The sequence below is a fragment of the Candoia aspera genome, chromosome 1 (genome assembly GCF_035149785.1).
Source record: "Candoia aspera isolate rCanAsp1 chromosome 1, rCanAsp1.hap2, whole genome shotgun sequence".
NCBI classification, from domain to species: domain Eukaryota; kingdom Metazoa; phylum Chordata; class Lepidosauria; order Squamata; family Boidae; genus Candoia; species Candoia aspera.
The window spans coordinates 269,620,525-269,638,599 of NC_086153.1; the positions used below are offsets into that span (position 1 = coordinate 269,620,525).

Below are 18,075 nucleotides of genomic sequence, written 5' to 3' on the forward strand. Positions count from 1 at the left end.
AGATTGATTTGTAATCAGTTATCTATGCTGCTTGCAAACACATTAACAGGAAGAGAGAATTTTCTAACTGCATCATCAGGTATTACTGTCACCAAAGAAAATACAGGTAAGGGCTTTCAAATAACGTAATCTGCATACTTCTTGAATGATCCCTCCATATCCTGAGACTTCAATTGCACTAAAACTATGGAATAAAAAATGCTTTTTTTAATGCTTTTTCCTCCAATTGCCCAAATTTGTTTTGGATTGGGAGTAAACAACAGAGAAGAGAATAAAGGGAACCCCCTGCAATAAATGGAATTTACAAATGAAAAGTGAAGTAAATGTCTGATTCCCTTAATTGGGAAAATTACACATTATGTATGAATCTAGAAATGCTCTTTAGAAGCTTCTAACCCCCCACCTCCTTTCTAAGCAACAAAGAGGCTGCATCGCTTCTCTTCACTCATAGAAAATGGCTTCTATGAGTGCAAAGTGCAAGGGCAGAAGCCACTTTCTTTGAGCGAAGACAAAATTTGCAGTAGATTGGTTTCATCTCAATGTTTCACAAGGTGAACCATGTCACTTGTCATACACATCAAAGCATTAAGGCAAGTATGACATCTCCATACAAAACATGATGTTGAAGCACAGGACATCCATTTTGCACATCCTGAATACATAACCATGCATACACCCAGACATATGGTGAGTATATGTGTGTGTATACCTATAGTGTAATTATGCAGGATGGATAAAGAACACCTATTTTTGAAGCACATTTCTTGTTCCACATTTGAACTGCCTCCCAAAAGAAATAAAATTAAAGGCAGATTACAGGTGAAAAAGTTATAATTAAAGTGGCATAAATAGTTCTTTCTTACCTCTTTCAAGTTTATCCACAAGAGCTTCCAATGAAATAAATTAAGCTGAGAGGAAAAACAGGGTTCACATATCATGGTAAACCTAATATGGCTTGATTTATGTTAGGTAGATTCTAAACCATGGTTTGACAACTTCTTGTGGTTGGAAAATGCACCATGATTAAGCAAACTTGAGTTAGCATTGTGTGCAAATAAGATAATATACTTGTCCAAGTTCATCCAATAAATTTGATGATAGATTAAGAAAGGGGTCACCACAATTTGGGAGGCTGGTAGATGGGCTGGCATTTTGTGAACCTGAGGCAAAATGCCTGTCTTGGTGAGCATGATCTGTCACAAAATATAATACAAACTTTGTGGTTGCTTTTCATTTTGCTCTTACAATTCAAGAAGCTCCTTCTTTCAGTTTTCTTTTATGCATGCATGCATGCATGCATTCATCATGTTTATATAGTCACCCACCTCACAAATGTGACTCTGGGTGGCGTACAATAAAAAACAGACCATAAAAAAGAAACAAAACATTAAAAAGCATTCCAGGATAAAAAAAATCAATATTATTAAAAAGACCAGAAGAGAGCATCTTCGGTATTACAGATAATGTAGCCATCTCACCAGTTCTCCATTTCCCTGAGCTCCCCAAGCCTGTTGACACAGCAATGTTTTGATGGACTTCCAGAAGGTTGCCGAGGATGGGGCCAGTCTCACCTCTTAGCTTTTTGCTGGGCAGAAGGTACAGTAGATGGACCTAAGTTCCAATCAACACAGTACTGGCATCAATTATTCTTATTTTCTGAAATTGCTGCTGGAACTTATGTGGGGCTCATACGTGTCCATGGAAATAAAGGTAGTGCTTATACTTCGCTTTACGGATTCCCTTTTCACAGGTTTAATTAAAATAAACTAAAAAGATTAAATTTAACTGGAGCGAGGAACCTACTGCACAGCATTTCACCACACAAGATGTCACACTGTTTGTCAAACACACTGACATCCATATCAGGGGCCCAGAAAATAGGATTTCTTCTTGCCCCTCTCCAGTTTTCATCTAGGACTGTTTTCCAACTATTTAACTATAAATCAAGCCTGCCGGCATTTTTTAAAAAGCCCAGTAAATCCACCACTGACAAACATTGCTGCCACCTGGAAGGACCCATTGCCGTTGCCCTGAAAGACACGCTGCGCGTCAGCGTGCCTGCAACGGTTCCAGGCCTCGCTGACACCACCAGCTCCATTGATCCAGTTGATCAGCATGCTTTGTGTCCCACAATTATTTTTAAATTTATTATTTTTATTTGTTTTAATGGGGTCCCTTTCCCTCTATGAGTTTGTGCAGGCCTGATCTAGAGGCACTCACAAAGAAACACGTGTGATAAAATAAATGGGAACACTGAGATTCTACAATTTAAAAAAACACACACACTCGGTCAACAAGAACTACAGATAGGTCATGATGAGTGTGCGTTTGAATAGGGCGAAATTCATTTTTGTGCATTTTATGAATTGAGACCAGGTCGAGCCAAAATTCAGGTAGTGCAAGACGAGTGCACACAGGGTTGAGGCTAGTGCATGTGCAATTGCCACTGGGGTTTTAGATGCTAACTGATGTGTCTGCAAACTGGAGAAGAGGAAGGTTCCGTTTGAGGAAAGCTCAAAAAAGAGGCTCATTTTGAAAAACCACAACAGAATACAGGAGATAGCAGGTATGCTTTGGATCTGGGTTTATCCTCTTTTAGTGTTATTTCATTAATAAACATAGAAATTTATGTTTAAAAATGTAATTGCCTATTTCCATTGAGCTGGAACCAATTACTCTATGTTCCATAGAAGTATCACCTTGAATAGTGCAAATTTGAATAATGCGACCATTTCGTGGGATTCATTAACCACACTAATTGAGACCTACCTGTACATAAACGTAGACCACTTAAATCTAGTTTAAAGAAAAGGAAAGGTAAAGATGTCTTGGAGTTGAGCTTGATTCACAGTGACTACAATCATTCATAGTCCTGGCCGAATTACTGTTTTTTCAACTTCCCAGCCAAGAAAACGCAGTGGCATTCCCAGCTGGCTCCCCACCCAAGCACTATTAGGACTGATCCTGGTTAACATTTGAGAACTGCCAAAGTCAGCTAGCACTCATAACCAGAACAAACTACAATGACACAAAAATAATGAAATATGCCATGTGATGTTACAATACAAACCTTGGCCTTTTGTTCTTGTGTTCTGTTAACTGGACACAAACAGAAAGTCTTGGGGTTTGTACTATGATATTGTGTGGCATGGCTCCTCATTTGTCCCCCTCACCCCCAGAAAACTATGAAAACAAGGTAGTAATAGTAGTACGTTTAGTTATTATGCACTTATAACTAAATGCAGTAGTAATAAGTACTATAGGTAATCATCGTTTAGTGACTGCCTCATTTAGAGACTGTTTGCAGTTATGACGGTGATGAAAAAGTAACTTTGCAACCAATCCTTGCATTTACGACCTTTGCAGGTCTGTAAAGCCAAGGAAAGCTGAAGCAAGATCATAGGCACAGTTGTGGGTTCACTTAGAAACCACTTCACTTAACAACCAAGTTGCTGATCCCAATTGTGGTTGCTAAATGAGAACTACCTGTATAGTACGAATAAAGACACTTTAGATTAAAAGGCCTTCAGCAAAGGATCGTTACCTTGTCGTGGTGCTGGAGCTTGAGCACCTCAATGATGCCATGAGCTAAACCATGAAGGGCCACCCAAGACGGGAAGGTCATGACAGAGAGGTCAGACTAAATGCGATCCCTGGGGAAGGTAATGGCAACCCACCCCAGTATTCTTGCCGTGAAAACTAAATGGATCAGTACAACCAGAGATATGTCGGTATACCATCGGACGATGATACCCCCAGGTCGGAAGATGGTCAAAATGCTACTGGGGAGGAACAGAGGATGAGTTCAACTAGCCCCAGACGTGATGACGCAGCTAGCTCAAAGCCGAAAGGACGGCTAGCGGCCGACGGTGCTGGTGGTGAACGGCGAATCCAATGTTCTAAGGATCAACACACCATTGGAACCTGGAATGTAAGATCTATGAGCCAGGGCAAATTGGATGTGGTTATTGGGCAGATGTCAAGATTAAAGATAGACATTTTGGGTATCAGTGAACTGAACTGAAATGGACTGGAATGGGCCGCTTCACATCAAATGACCACCAGATCTACTACTGTGGACAAGAGGACCACAGAAGAAATGGAGTAGCCTTCATAATTAATAGTCAAGTGGCTAAAGCAGTGCTTGGATACAATCCAAAAAACAATAGAATGATCTCAATTCGAATTCAGGGCAAGCCATCTAACATCACACTGATCCAAATATACGCCCCAACCACAAATGCTGAAGAAGCTGAAGTAGAGCAGTTCTATGAGGATCTGCAGCACCTACTGGACAACACGCCTAAAAGAGATGTTATTTTCATCACAGGAGACTGGAATGTTAAGGTGGGCAGTCAAATGACACCTGGAATTACAGGTAAGCATGGCCTGGGAGAACAAAATGAAGCAGGACATAGGATGATAGAATTTTGCCAAGACAATTCACTCTGCATAACAAACACTCTCTTCCAACAACCTAAGAGACGACTTTATACATGGACTTCACCATATGGACAACATCGAAATCAGATTGACTACATCCTTTGCAGCCAAAGGTGGCGGACATCTATACAGTTGGTAAAAACAAGACCTGGAGCTGACTGTAGTTCAGATCATGAACTTCTTCTTGCACAATTTAGGATCAGACTAAAGAGATTAGGGAAGACCCACAGATCAGCTAGATATGAGCTCACTAATATTCTTAAGGAATATGCAGTGAAGGTGAAGAATAGATCTAAGGGACTGGACTTAGTAGATAGGGTCCCGGAAGAACTATGGACAGAAGTTCGCAACATTATTCAGGAGGCGGCAACAAAATACATCCCAAAGAAAGAGAAAACCAAGAAGGCAAAATGGCTGTCTGCTGAGACACTAGAAGTAGCCCAAGAAAGAAGGAAAGCAAAAGGCAACAGTGATAGGGGAAGATATGCCCAATTAAATGCAAAATTCCAGAGGCTACCCAGAAGAGATAAGGAATTATTTTTAAACAAGCAATGTGCGGATGTGGAAGAAGACAATAGAACAGGAAGGACAAGAGACCTCTTCCAGAAAATTAGAAACATCGGAGGTAAATTCCAGGCAAAAATGGGTATGATCAAAAACAAAGATGGCAAGGACCTAACAGAAGAAGAAGAGATCAAGAAAAGGTGGCAAGAATATACGGAAGACCTGTATAGGAAGGATAACAATATCGGGGATAGCTTTGACGGTGTGGTCAGTGAGCTAGAGACAGACGTCCTGAAGAGTGAGGTTGAATGGGCCTTAAGAAGCATTGCTAATAACAAGGCAGCAGGAGACGACGGCATCCCAGCTGAACTGTTCAAAATCTTGCAAGATGATACTGTCAAGGTAATGCATGCTATATGCCAGCAAATTTGGAAAACACAAGAATGGCCATCAGATTGGAAAAAATCAACTTATATCCCCATACCAAAAAAGGGAAACACTAAAGAATGTTCAAACTATCGAACAGTGGCACTCATCTCACATGCCAGTAAGGTAATGCTCAAGATCCTGCAAGGTAGACTTCAGCAATTCATGGAGCGAGAATTGCCAGATGTACAAGCTGGGTTTAGAAAAGGCAGAGGAACTAGGGACCAAATTGCCAATATATGATAGATAATGGAAAAAGCCAGGGAGTTTCAGAGAAACATCTATTTCTGTTTTATTGACTATTCTAAAGCCTTTGACTGTGTGGACCATAACAAATTGTGGCAAGTTCTTAGTGGTATGGGGATACCAAGTCATCTTGCATGCCTCCTGAAGAATCTGTATAATGACCAAGTAGCAACAGTAACAACAGACCACGGAACAACGGACTGGTTTAAGATGGGGAAAGGAGTACGGCAGGGCTGTATACTCTCACCCTACCTATTCAACTTGTACGCAGAACACATCATGCGACAAGCTGGGCTTGAGGAATCCAAGGCTGGAGTTAAAATTGCTGGAAGAAACATTAACAATCTCAGATATGCAGATGATACCACTTTGATGGCTGAAAGCAAAGAGGAACTGAGGAGCCTTATGATGAAGGTGAAAGAAGAAAGTGCAAAAGCTGGCTTGCAGCTAAACCTGAAAAAAATCAAGATTATGGCAACCAGCTTGATTGATAACTGGCAAATAGAGGAAGAAAATGTAGAAGCAGTGGAAGACTTTCTATTTCTAGGTGCGAAGATTACTGCAGATGCTGACTGCAGTCAGGAAATCAGAAGACGCTTAATCCTTGGGAGAAGAGCAATGACAAATCTCGATAAAGTAGTTAAGAGCAGAGACATCACACTGACAACAAAGGTCCGCATAGTTAAAGCAATGGTGTTCCCCGTAGTAACATATGGCTGCGAGAGTTGGACCATAAGGAAGGCTGAGCGAAGGAAGATCGATGCTTTTGAACTGTGGTGTTGGAGGAAAATTCTGAGAGTGCCTTGGACTGCAAGAAGATCAAACCAGTCCATCCTCCAGGAAATAAAGCCAGACTGCTCACTTGAGGGAATGATATTAAAGGCAAAACCGAAATACTTTGGCCACATAATGAGAAGACAGGACACCCTGGGGAAGATGCTGATGCTAGGGAGAGTGGAGGGCAAAAGGAAGAGGGGCCGACCAAGGGCAAGGTGGATGGATGATATTCTAGAGGTGACGGACTCGTCCCTGGGGGAGCTGGGGGTGTTGACGACCGACAGGAAGTTCTGGCGCGGGCTGGTCCATGAAGTCACGAAGAGTCGGAAGCGACTAAACGAATAAACAACAAAGATTAAAAGGCAATGCATGGCTTCCGGAATCCTTTCCAAACTTTTTACCAGCAGTGGCCATAGGAGGAATCTTTACTTTCTTCTGTGTAATAAGTAACATTTTGCATCTGCATGTGTGAGTCTCTTCACTCCCTTTGTGTTGCATCTGTGTGAGTTTGGGTGCATGTGTCATGTTCACCGTTCCGGTGTTTGTTTACATCGTAATGGTTCGCTTGCCAAGGTGCTGATACGTGTCCGGGCTGGGAGGGTGCTGCTGAGAGCCTTGTACGGGAGACGTGATGGACTGTGCCGGGAGGAATGTGTTTAGGCTATCTCTGAAATGTCAAGGTCGTTTTGCCCGTTGATCAGCAGAGCTTGTTAGGAGCACCTGGGAATGTGGGGCGAACTGTATGTGAGGGAGGGGGTGGGTTGCTGTTTGCAAAGAAGCTATTAAGTTTGAGTTTAGGCGTGCTTTTCTCATTCCCAGCTTTTTACCTGTTTGCACTCTTTTCTAAATAAATCCAGAACCTGAATTGCCATTTTGAGTCTGAGAGTTTTATTTAGAGTAAGGCAATCATCACATAAAGCTGGGAATCATTTTTCAAACCAACCTCGCTACTCTTTACTGGAAAATTTTCTTGTGAAAGAGGAATTAGTGATGGCTGAAGGGGGAAAGGATCCCACGGAGTCCGAGGAGCAGGCGGAACAGCTCCCTGAGTCGACGTTCCTGAGCAGGGACCCAAGCCCTGTCCCAGCCCAAGCAACACCTCAGTTGGCGGACTCCTACTCTACCGCGGGGTCGAAGAAACCCCCGCCAGACGACGTGGTGGCACAGGAACAATTTCTATGGGATGCCCTAGTGGACCCCCGACCCGGCACATCCCGCTCCACATGGAAGCTCGGCTGGCCCGACACTCCGAGGGAGATGCACCCAGATGTATCAGGGAGCCCACTGCCGGAAGGTCCAGCACTGGAGGACTCCGCTACACCTGACAGGATTAGAGTCCTGGAATCCAAGATCGAATCCATGGAACACGTCTTGCATTCTATGTCGGCTGCCTTTGGGGACCTAGTAAGAATCATCCGAGGTCCCAGAGCAATGAGGCCACCTAGCCTCCCGCCATTTTGAGTCTGAGAGTTTTATTTAGAGTAAGGCAATCATCACAGCATGTGTGCACTGGGAAGCATAGTTGGGCTGCATATGAAATGCTCTGGGTCATGTGACCAGGAGGTAGGCAGGCTTAGATTGGAGCAGTCACTGACATTCCAAGCCACTGACAAATACCGTTCCCATGGGGATCCATTGGGAGATTTGAGGGGAGGGGTTGTTTTTAAACACCTCTCAGCCTGATCCAACCCATTTTTGAAGCCAAACTTAGGTTTGCTGGCTTCTCTCTCTATACCAAATGTGCTCCCATTCTGTTCAATTTTTAGAGGGTTATCCTGCTGATATACTTTCAGTTTAATTGGAATGAATAAACAAGCAATGTTCCTGCTTTCAAAGTCACATGGACTGGTGACATGTCCATACTTCCATAATTTTCAGTTTAACTAAATGTAAATATATAATTCATTCCCTTCACAGTAATTCAAATAACAGAGAATTCATCAGCTGCATTTATCTTTCTTTTAGAGCTTCAAATCGTCTCAGACCATCAATGGAAAAAAGTTATTATGCATATTGGGGAAAAACTTGCTGATATGATGCACCTATAATTACACTGGACTTAAGTACTTTACTGAAAAAGAGGGTAGGCAAATGGAATGTGGCTTCTATTTTACTATTCCAGACCTGTACTACTATATGACCTAAGATATCTGCCAATATATCCAGAATGTCCTTCCAAAGCCGAAAGCCCTGAATTTTATTACCACCTTAATCTACATTCTTTACCCAGTTGACACAGACTAAAAAAGTAGATAGTTGTGGCAGACCATTAGCTTTCACGCAATGCTCAGATTTTTATCAAATTCTTTTTCCATATATAGTATAGTCCTTGAGCTACTGGGAAAAAGTCCAAAACAGAATTCAAGAACAACATTGGGTGCCCTGCTATCAGATATCTCCCATAGGATCTTTGCTGAAAAGGTTATATGTTCCCTGCTCCAGCTATACTTTTGAGGAGTGCCATAGCTCTATGGCATTTACTGCATTTCAAAGATTCCAGGTTCAGTCCCTAGAATCTTCAAGAATGACTAGGATAAAAATCCTGCTTGAAACTCTGAAGATCTTCTAGTAGATAATGTGGGCAATACTAGGCTAAATGGACCAATGTGCAACCCAGTACCTGGGTTCATTCATTACACTAAGCTAAAAATCTTCACTTACACCCTACAGTGAATAGATTCACATACTATACTAGAACCACTTATGGCTTACTATGATGTGTGACCTCATCCAGCATAAGCCAACTTATTGTTTTCCTATGGAAAACAAATACCAACCAAACGTCTTAGAAAGGAGAGGCTTCTGGCTGCCATGAACCTATTCAAAGAGTGGCTAGGTTTGTAAACTGTAACAAGACTAAAACAGGATTGTCTGTCTTTTTGTGCTTCATTGTGTTGGGCTACGCCATCCAATTATTTTTATTCACAATGTAAATTATGAGTAATAGTCCAAGAATACTTTATTTAGGATAGAACTGCCATAAAAGTCCCCTTTCAAGTATTACACAAATTCCATATATTCAGCAACTGTTATAACAATGGAAGACTTTATTCTTGGACCTTGTTTCCAACAGCTGTTGAGTATCTTTTTTAAAAGGAGTTCTGACCAAACACTCCACAACAAACTAGGTCAATTTTTGTATATACTAAAATAAATGAATGAATGTTGCTCATAAATTAAGATATACTCATCTACCGCCAAGTTGACCTTTAAGGGCTCCACAACAATTTACTAATGTTTGCTGGTGGTCAAGTAGCAGTTAGGTCCTTCCTGCTTCTGTCATCACTTAGCAAATGAAAACTTACTTTATCTGCATCAGCCGAACTTCCTGTAATCTGACTGATATTCATAATCCTGCATATTTGTAGCTGTGAATAGGGATGCTCTCCATACTAACAGTAGGACTTGGCTGCCAAGGAAACTTAGATTTTCATTTTCAACTTCAGCTTTGTTGCTGGGCTTGGCCCAGTTCTCTTAAAAAAATAAAATAAAATAACATAGGACACAAAGGGCATAGCCTGGACGTACAGCTGGAAAATCTCAGAGAGACTTACTTCCTAGCAAGTATTCAGTGTATTCCAGTCTAAAGCTACACCTCTAAGCATAGTCACTTAGAATGAGCCTCACCAGGCTCAACAATGCTCATTCTAATAAAGCAGTAAGCACTATTAACTTCCAGAAAACTGGGAAGATGGAAGTATGAGATGTATGATTTGGAAAACAAGCACAGTTTGGTTTTTTAAATATATGTCTTGAAACATCATATTTTACGTTAGAATGCCACTGTCTCCATATGTATACACACACACACACACATATACATGCAACATGTTCTTTTCTGTAACACCGTGCACATTCTCCCCAGGTGAACCGGTATCCTTCACGGGAACGGACACACACCCAAATATCTCATTGGAAGCCAGAAAATATTCTTCTCTCCCTTTAAGCTTCTTTCTGGAGCCTGATTCGTACAATGCTGGAATATGAGAGAACCTTCACAGCCCAAAGGAGGTTATACCAGCTTCCCATGCAGATACCCAACTCCAGGTATCCTTATCACAAAACTCCAAGGGAATGGGGAAAAGAAGTGGCTGGCATATGAAAAATGCCGTTTACTTGGGGCCAGCATGAGACAAAATAGCAGAATGAAATATATCCAGTGTTTCATCCAGGCCGAGTCAGAGAGTATGTCAAGTATGGCTCGTGTACAGTACAGCGGTCTGGAGGTTTAGGAATTTTCTTGGAGCATTTTGCAGTGGCCGCATTTCTAAGACTTGACAGCTTCACCATCTTTTAAAAAAGAGAATGTTTGTGAAATTAACTCTTCCCTTCACTGTTCATGCTTACATAGGACCTAAGTTTTACTGCTATGGGCCAGGCAGATCAAGAGACTATTTTCTCTTAAATGGGGCAAAGGAACTCAATAGGTTTTGCAATAGGATGGCTTGGTTTCCTCCCAAAACATTTTCACTGCTCAAGTCAAGCATGCCCTTAGCGACTGAAGCCCTACAACAAACACTGAGAATTATTGCAACAAGTCCTGTCCTATGGATTGTTACCACTGGAGAGGACACAACGGCTGTACCCAGTAAGGCTTAAATACAAAGGGTGACGGAAGCAAGGTACAGAATTAAATTAAACCCCTACAACAGAAAATGACTACTTTATATGTACATTCCTGCAGTGATGGGAAGTGAAGCTCAGGTCCAATCAATACTTATTTTCTAAAATGCACACATAATCAAATGCTACTTAGAAGTAAACTTTGTTGTGCGATCCTTTTTTTTTTTTATAAGAATTTTATTAAGCGTGTGATCCTATTTTAAAAGTACTTTTTGTGACTTTTCTGTTCAGAAAAAAGCAAGTTCAAAATAAAGAACTCTGATAAAAGGAACCTCTGCAGCATATGATGTGTAGAATTCTTTCCCTCACTCCACCCAGATCCCAACTCACTGCTCAAAGCTATCCAGAGTACTTATTAGTGTCCAACAAGCCAAAACATCAAGGGTGGGAAATGAGATGTCCTCAACTAGCAGGCTTCCTTATGATAGTGTTTTTTCAAACCTGGCAACTTTGAGATGTGTAGACTGGCTGGGGAATTCTGGGAGTCAAGGTCCACACATCCAGAAGTTCCCAAGTTTGAAAAACACTGCTATATGACATCTCCATGAACTGTTGGTGGTTATTTGATCTGAGCGAAAAAAGAAAAAGGCTAACAGCCAAGGAAGGGATTTCCAAGGGATGAATAGAAAGCAAGGGCCCGTCCTACCATGATGGAGAGCAGGATAATTGTCTCATGCAGGAAATGCTGGAGGCAGTATGGCAGCCTTCCTATGAACTCTTTGGCTGTTTTAGGTATTGAGTTGTTTACGCTGCATACACATACTATCCTGAGAGCTTAAGCTAATAGATAGCCTCCAGCGTGGTGGTGAATATTATTCCACAGTCAGGGTCAAAATAAGATCCATGGCTAGTTTAGTCAACATTTTTCCATGGACTGGAGACAGGACAGTCTACTGTCCGTCAGCGCTGGCGTTTAAACCCTGCAAATAACTCAGTCTTGCATTACTGCTAATCTTTTCTATGGGTTGTAGGTAGGTATTTTAAAAATGCTTCCTTCTCTAAAGCAACATTCCCATGGTATAAACAGTTACCAGGCCATTTCATCTGGCTTTAAGCCCAATATACCAGCATTTAGTTTTGGTGTTCTTATTCTAATATGGAATTATCAGTGCATAGGAAAATGCCAGCCAATGTCCATGGATTCATTTCACAGGAGCATTAGAAGCCACTTTTCTGAGAAAAATACTCCATGAATAGCACAATAAAGATCATAAGGACGTGAAGGCAGAAGTGTTTTCAAACTATATGCTGGGGACTAATACGATGTTGTAAATAACAGGAGAATTGGACCAGAAATTATTTCGCTCAAAGCTTAGCAAGTGATTAGAGGCTTATGTGCATAACTCTCAGTCTAAACTACCTCATCAGTCATTATTATCAATGTTGTTAGAGGAACGCAGACTTTTTTTAAAGTGTGAGCTAAGCAGAAATTTGAACTCAAGTTTAGAAGGACTAATTGATGTGTTGCCTGAGAAATGCAGAAGCTTTCCCACATAATATATACATGGCAATAGGCACATTGACTAAAAAATAAAAAAATAAAAAAGACAGGGATCCCAAAAGTTAAGAGCCATTGAATCAGAATGTAAATCAAAACCACTATCTTCTCATCAACATCCTATAATTTCTCATTCTTAACACAAGCTGTTTCTCACTGCTGTTAGGTTTCATGTTGACAAAGCACTGGCAATGGTTGTAGCTTATAAATCTGTCCTAACACAGCTGCAGGGGACCTGGAAAAATGCAAGTCTTTCTTGAACAATCATCTGCCAAGGCTTTCACAATCCCCCTAAAGAGCAAAGCTAGACTAGCTTCAAAGCAGTTCCCAGGATCCTGGAGTCAAAGTAAGTCTGTCTGGGCATGGCCCAAGTCTTATACGTTCAGGGTATGCTGACAGTTCATCTACTCCACATCCATCACTTTCAGATGTGTGTTAAATCTAAATTTCCCCAACTGTGTCCTTCAGAAGTGTTAAATTCCCATCACTCCCAGCTACTGGCCCTGCTGGCTGGTGATTTGGGGTAGCTGTAATCAGAGCAGCAGGACTGAATTAAGGAAAACTGATTGAAAATTGAAAGAAAAGAAAAAGAAGGTTGTTTTTTTTTTAATGATACAAACAGAACTGTGCTGTGGCTAAACTAAAGATTTTTCTTGGGTGAAATCTAACGCAATATCTCATCTATACTTCATCCTTTGGCAACTGCCAATCTCATCTGTGAACTGCTGACGAAATGCAGATATTCTGTAAGTACGGCAAACATCACTGCAAGGTTAGGCATTCTAAAGAGGAAAATGTAAAACAGACATTTGCTAAACCCAGCATATGGAAGTAGCAAAGAGCCTTTCTAAACATACGTTAAGCACAGCAGTATTTTCATCTGCTTCTTAGTAACACAGTTCATATGGCAAACAATAGCCATATACAACTCAAACTGATCTCCCAGTAATCCAGGAAGCTAGCTATTTGGGAAGAGATAGGGAATTCTTGGCATGGGTATAGTCCACAAGAGGCAGGGTGATCTATCCAACCCTTCTCTGCTCAATTCTGCATGAGTGTTCTGAAACTGGAATGCAGAAGACTTCTCAGAGATCTAACTTTTTGAATTATGCCTTAATTTTACAGGCAAGACATGGCAGCATCTACACCCTTCTTTTGCCAAACAACCAGGTGATCCTACTTTAATCCCCTGCCCTAAATCCTTTCAAACAGACCTGTAAAGAATCTTTCTAGAGCCTGTTCCAACCTATTTCTCTAACAACGGAGCTCTTAAGTGGCACAATGTAAATAATAAAGCTACTTTTTGGATTACAGTTTCATTTTAAGATCTTACCCCCAAGCCATTTCATAGTCCCTATTTTGTTTTTGGTTTCTTTCCTGCTGACACACACTAAATGTACAAAGCAATACTGCACAAGATTCATCCATGGTTCTTCATCTTCCTTCTTTCAGTCTCTGTGAAAAGTCAACACGGGGAGGAGTATTTGCAGACTCACAAAGCCCTTCCTGGTGGCCTGCATCTAAATGGCACAGTTTGGAGACACCTCTTATTGTGCCACTGAAATCTGGCAGCAAAGTAAGAATTAGCAGGGTAGCATTAAGCTGTCAAGGGTTAATTTACAATGTCAAGTCTTAGACTGAAGATATTAATCTTTATAGTCCTTAAAAATGAGGAGGGGAAAAAAAACAAGGAAATCATTAACTAACCAACTTTCTGGGAGTGACAAGCTCCAACCTTTTTGTGTTGCATGGGCCGCTCAAGTTACTCTTTCCAGAGCCTATAGTATGCTTTCTACCAGCCCATTTTTGCCTCTAACTATACATTTTGCAGACATCCCCATAAATATGAAGGCAACTTGCCATCCTAAGTCTGAAGAAATCTGCAAGCTGCTCTGGTCTTCTGAATGAATATACTGCTCCTTCTTAAATCCTCCTAAGTCAGTTTAAAGCAGAAGTTCCATGTTTAGTTTATTCAGCATGAGGTGTGAACCTAGATCCCTATCTCATCTCTCCCAAACAAGTCAGAGATCAACAACCAGAAATATAACAAAGATTCCAACTCTGTTTCATCGCTGCTTGTGGTTTGTTACAAGGATCATTCCAGACCCCACTCAAAATACTGGTTTCGACTCAAACAGCATGGGAACTGATGAGCAGTGTTAGACTTCAGGGTTTAGTGACCGTGGTCCAGACAATGGATTTCCTGTTGTTTCACCAGCAACTGTGGCTGGCATCTTTAGAGGCAAGGTGGTGTGCTATGCAGCCTACAGGCAACTGAGCAGGGACTGACTGGCCTGTCTTTATATCCAGGTGTTCTGATGCTGGCAGAATGTCAGGAAATCTGTTGTCTAGACCACAGTCATTAAACCCTGAAGCCCAGCACTGCTCAACAGATACTGGCCTACACCAGTATCATGCGAACTGATGCTTACTTTGATATGTAAACCATCCTAGAAGCCTTTTTTCAGCTTTAAGAGCCAGGGAGGAGGCAATACTTTAAATAAGACAATTTAAAAACTTGTTATATGTCTACTCTGACAACATATTATTACCAGGGTTGCTATGAAGTTATCATGTATATCGATTTATAGCGCCTTGGTTCCCGTGCGCCATATATTTGTGTGAATGTATGGATGGATGTGCTATGAAAAATGGAGTACACGAAACACACTAAAGGATGCCATAAAGCAAAAGGACTGCTCTGGTAGATGTCAGCTTCTGCAGCACATGGAAAAATAAGAGAATGAAGACTTGTAAAAAGACACAACAGGAGCTGGTTCTGAAAGCGAGAGACTACCCGCATAACAGAAGTTGAATTCCAAAACCACTGACGGCTTCTACAGACGCCCAGAGTCCCCCTTTTGGGAGAGATAGGCAGTAATAGAAATTTGAAAAATAAACAAACAAACAAACAAACTGAATGGGAATTGTAGTACTTTGGAGCCATGAGAAACAACTAGTTTCTTCCCGTGTTGGATTTCCTATCTCAGTTCTTCTGGACCTCAAACTTAGCCTGGCCTTCTAGATTTTGGACTGCACAGGTATGTATGCTCTGTGCGAGAGAGGGAGAGTGCGTGAAGAACTCTTGGTTCGGAAAGTGAACAGTAAAAGTTGTACACCTGCATTTGTTTATAGGCTCTGGATAAATAAGAACAAGTAACACTGGAGGCATTTAATCATCATGGAGAAAATCTGTGTGGTCGCTAAGGGTCAAGAACTACTTGATGGCACATATCAATCAATCAATCAATCAATCAATCAATGTGAGAGTACAGAGTCAGGGAATCTGATCTCTAACTATGAACCTACCTGGCTACTCAGAGCATCAGGACAGGCCCTGGTGAAGATCTCTCTGCTGCCAGAAACTCTACCATCTAGTAGACAGGACAAGTTTGTCTCTTGCAAAGCTCCCAGGCTATGGAACACTCCCCCTAGAGAGATGCATCTGGCTCCCGCTCTCCAAATATTTAGTAAGATGGTAAACACTTATCTCTGCCAAGCTTTTAAATTTATTCCAATGTTTAATTTAATTCTAATTCAGTAGTAATGTTTTTGTTTATATTTTGTGTTTTTAATCACCTTATGCCCCATTGACTATTGAAAAAAACAGAAAGATTGGGTAGAAATTTGATAAATACAATAGTTTTCTAGATGCTTTTGACATCAACTCACTAGCAAAGCCAGAAATGCCAACAGCAAGGGATCATGGGAGTATGACCAAGCTTCAGAAGGCCACCAAGATGTTTACCTCCACGCTACATGACTGTTCAGGTAGTGCTTTTAATATATTGCTTATGACACTGGTTCTCAACCTTGGCAGCTTGAAGATACAGCCAGCATGGCTGGCTAGGGAATTCTGGGAGTTGAAGTCCACACATCTTCAAGTTGCCAAGGTTGAGAAACACTGGCTTATGGCCTGCCATCAAATAGATTTGGTATCTGCCAGCATATTCTGCTTTGGATTTCACCTTTAAGGAAGGTTAGCACTGTCCTCTGCTACCAGGACCAACACTTGCTCTGTGTTTATTTCAATTATGGCATGTGTCCCATACCCCCATCTTTGACCTTCTTTGTTCCAACAGGTATTCAAAGTCAGCTCCTTTTTTGCAGCACTTAAACTGGATCTTATACTTGTTTCCCTAGTTTTTGTAAGTCACAAAGTTTTTTTTTAGAAAGTCAGTCAGTATAAAATAGATTTTGAGGGCTGATAAGCTTGTGTTACTTAATAATCTGCCTTATTCCTGACCATCATATAAACCAAGAGTATTAGGGACAGAATTAATGCTTCAAAAGGGTGAAATACTTTTTTAACTCTTTACAGCAAGTGGGGGGGGGATACAGTCTAAGAAATGCATGTAACTCGCAGTATAATTTGATACTGGTGATAAACCAAGAAGGATAGAGGGGTGGATAAATACGTAAGTACAGAAAAATAGAAAGCAAAAGATCAGACTATTTGCTCCTGCCCCACCAGGAATCAAGCTCAACTGGGGGATATGTTTATTTCTTTACCATCTACAACAAATTGTCCCAAAGGGAATGTGATTTTTAACACAAAAAAAAAAAGAAAAAGAAAAAGCCTCTATCCCAATAGATCACCATTTGTTACAGTGGTATTTCCAAACCTAATATCCTCTAGATTACTTGGCTGGGAATTATTAGGGCTGTAGTCCAATGAGCTGAAGAAGACTGATCCAATTTCCCTGTTAGGCAAAATGATATTGCTGCCAGCGGGCGGTGGAGGAGGAATCTGAGTCTGTGAAGGAATAGGGGAGGTAAAACTAGAACAGTCTTCCAGCTCATACTCTTAATAACGGAGAATGCTGGTTCCCCCCATCCCATTTTCTGTCATCTGCTGTAAGGATCTCTGCTTATATGCAGTAACTCCCAGACTGAATTGAGCATTTATTCCCTTCCCTTCCACCAACAAAGAGAATTAGCACTGAAAAACTGACTGGCACAAAGGAAGATTATTAGATCAGCTAGAGGAAGCAGGCATCCACTGCAAGACAAGCCAGCCCCTTCTGCCAAAGACCACACCCGCTTCTCTTCTTGGCACGGATTCTTTGGATCAAGCAAGGGAGCCTCCCTCACCTGGCTCCCCAGATGAAACTTTGCACTGGAAAATTCAAAGCTAGCACCCCTGAAGCCAGGAGCGCCCACAGGCATGGGGAGAGCAAATCAGGAGAGCAGAGCTGAATCTCAGATTCTGCAAGCAGCCCAGCCTGCCAAGATACAGAAATACAGGAGTTGGTGGGTGTCCCCTTCCATTTTTGGAAAGCAAGGGGACATGTCCAAGGGCTTGGTGCTGCTCTCTTAGCAATATTCCAACAACAGCACAAAGAGGGAGCAGACAAAGGAATCTCCTCCCTTTCCAGCACGTTACAGTCACTTGCAATGCTTAGGATGACCCTCCGATGCTACATTTGGCACATAGCAAAAAAAAAAAAAAAAGCTAAGCCATGGAATATAACATAGATTCAGGGCATGTTTCCATACATACAATATAACAGGGAGAGGAAGACAAGCTCTGTAATATCCTTACTATACAACCACCC

At 41.4% G+C, this 18,075-nt stretch overlaps 1 protein-coding gene across 2 annotated transcripts in view; it reads right to left on the minus strand.

The window, feature by feature from the left end:
* TP53I11 (tumor protein p53 inducible protein 11) overlaps positions 1-18,075 on the minus strand; it is an 83,536-nt gene that overhangs the window by 64,322 nt on the left and 1,139 nt on the right. Inside the window, exon 2 of one of the 2 annotated variants that reach the window (XM_063289647.1) lies at positions 3,071-3,183. The exons of the other annotated variant lie outside the window; for it this stretch is intronic. The gene's annotated coding sequence lies outside the window, so the exon portion shown is untranslated. The remainder of the gene's footprint in view (positions 1-3,070; positions 3,184-18,075) is intronic. 2 annotated transcript variants of the gene reach the window in all.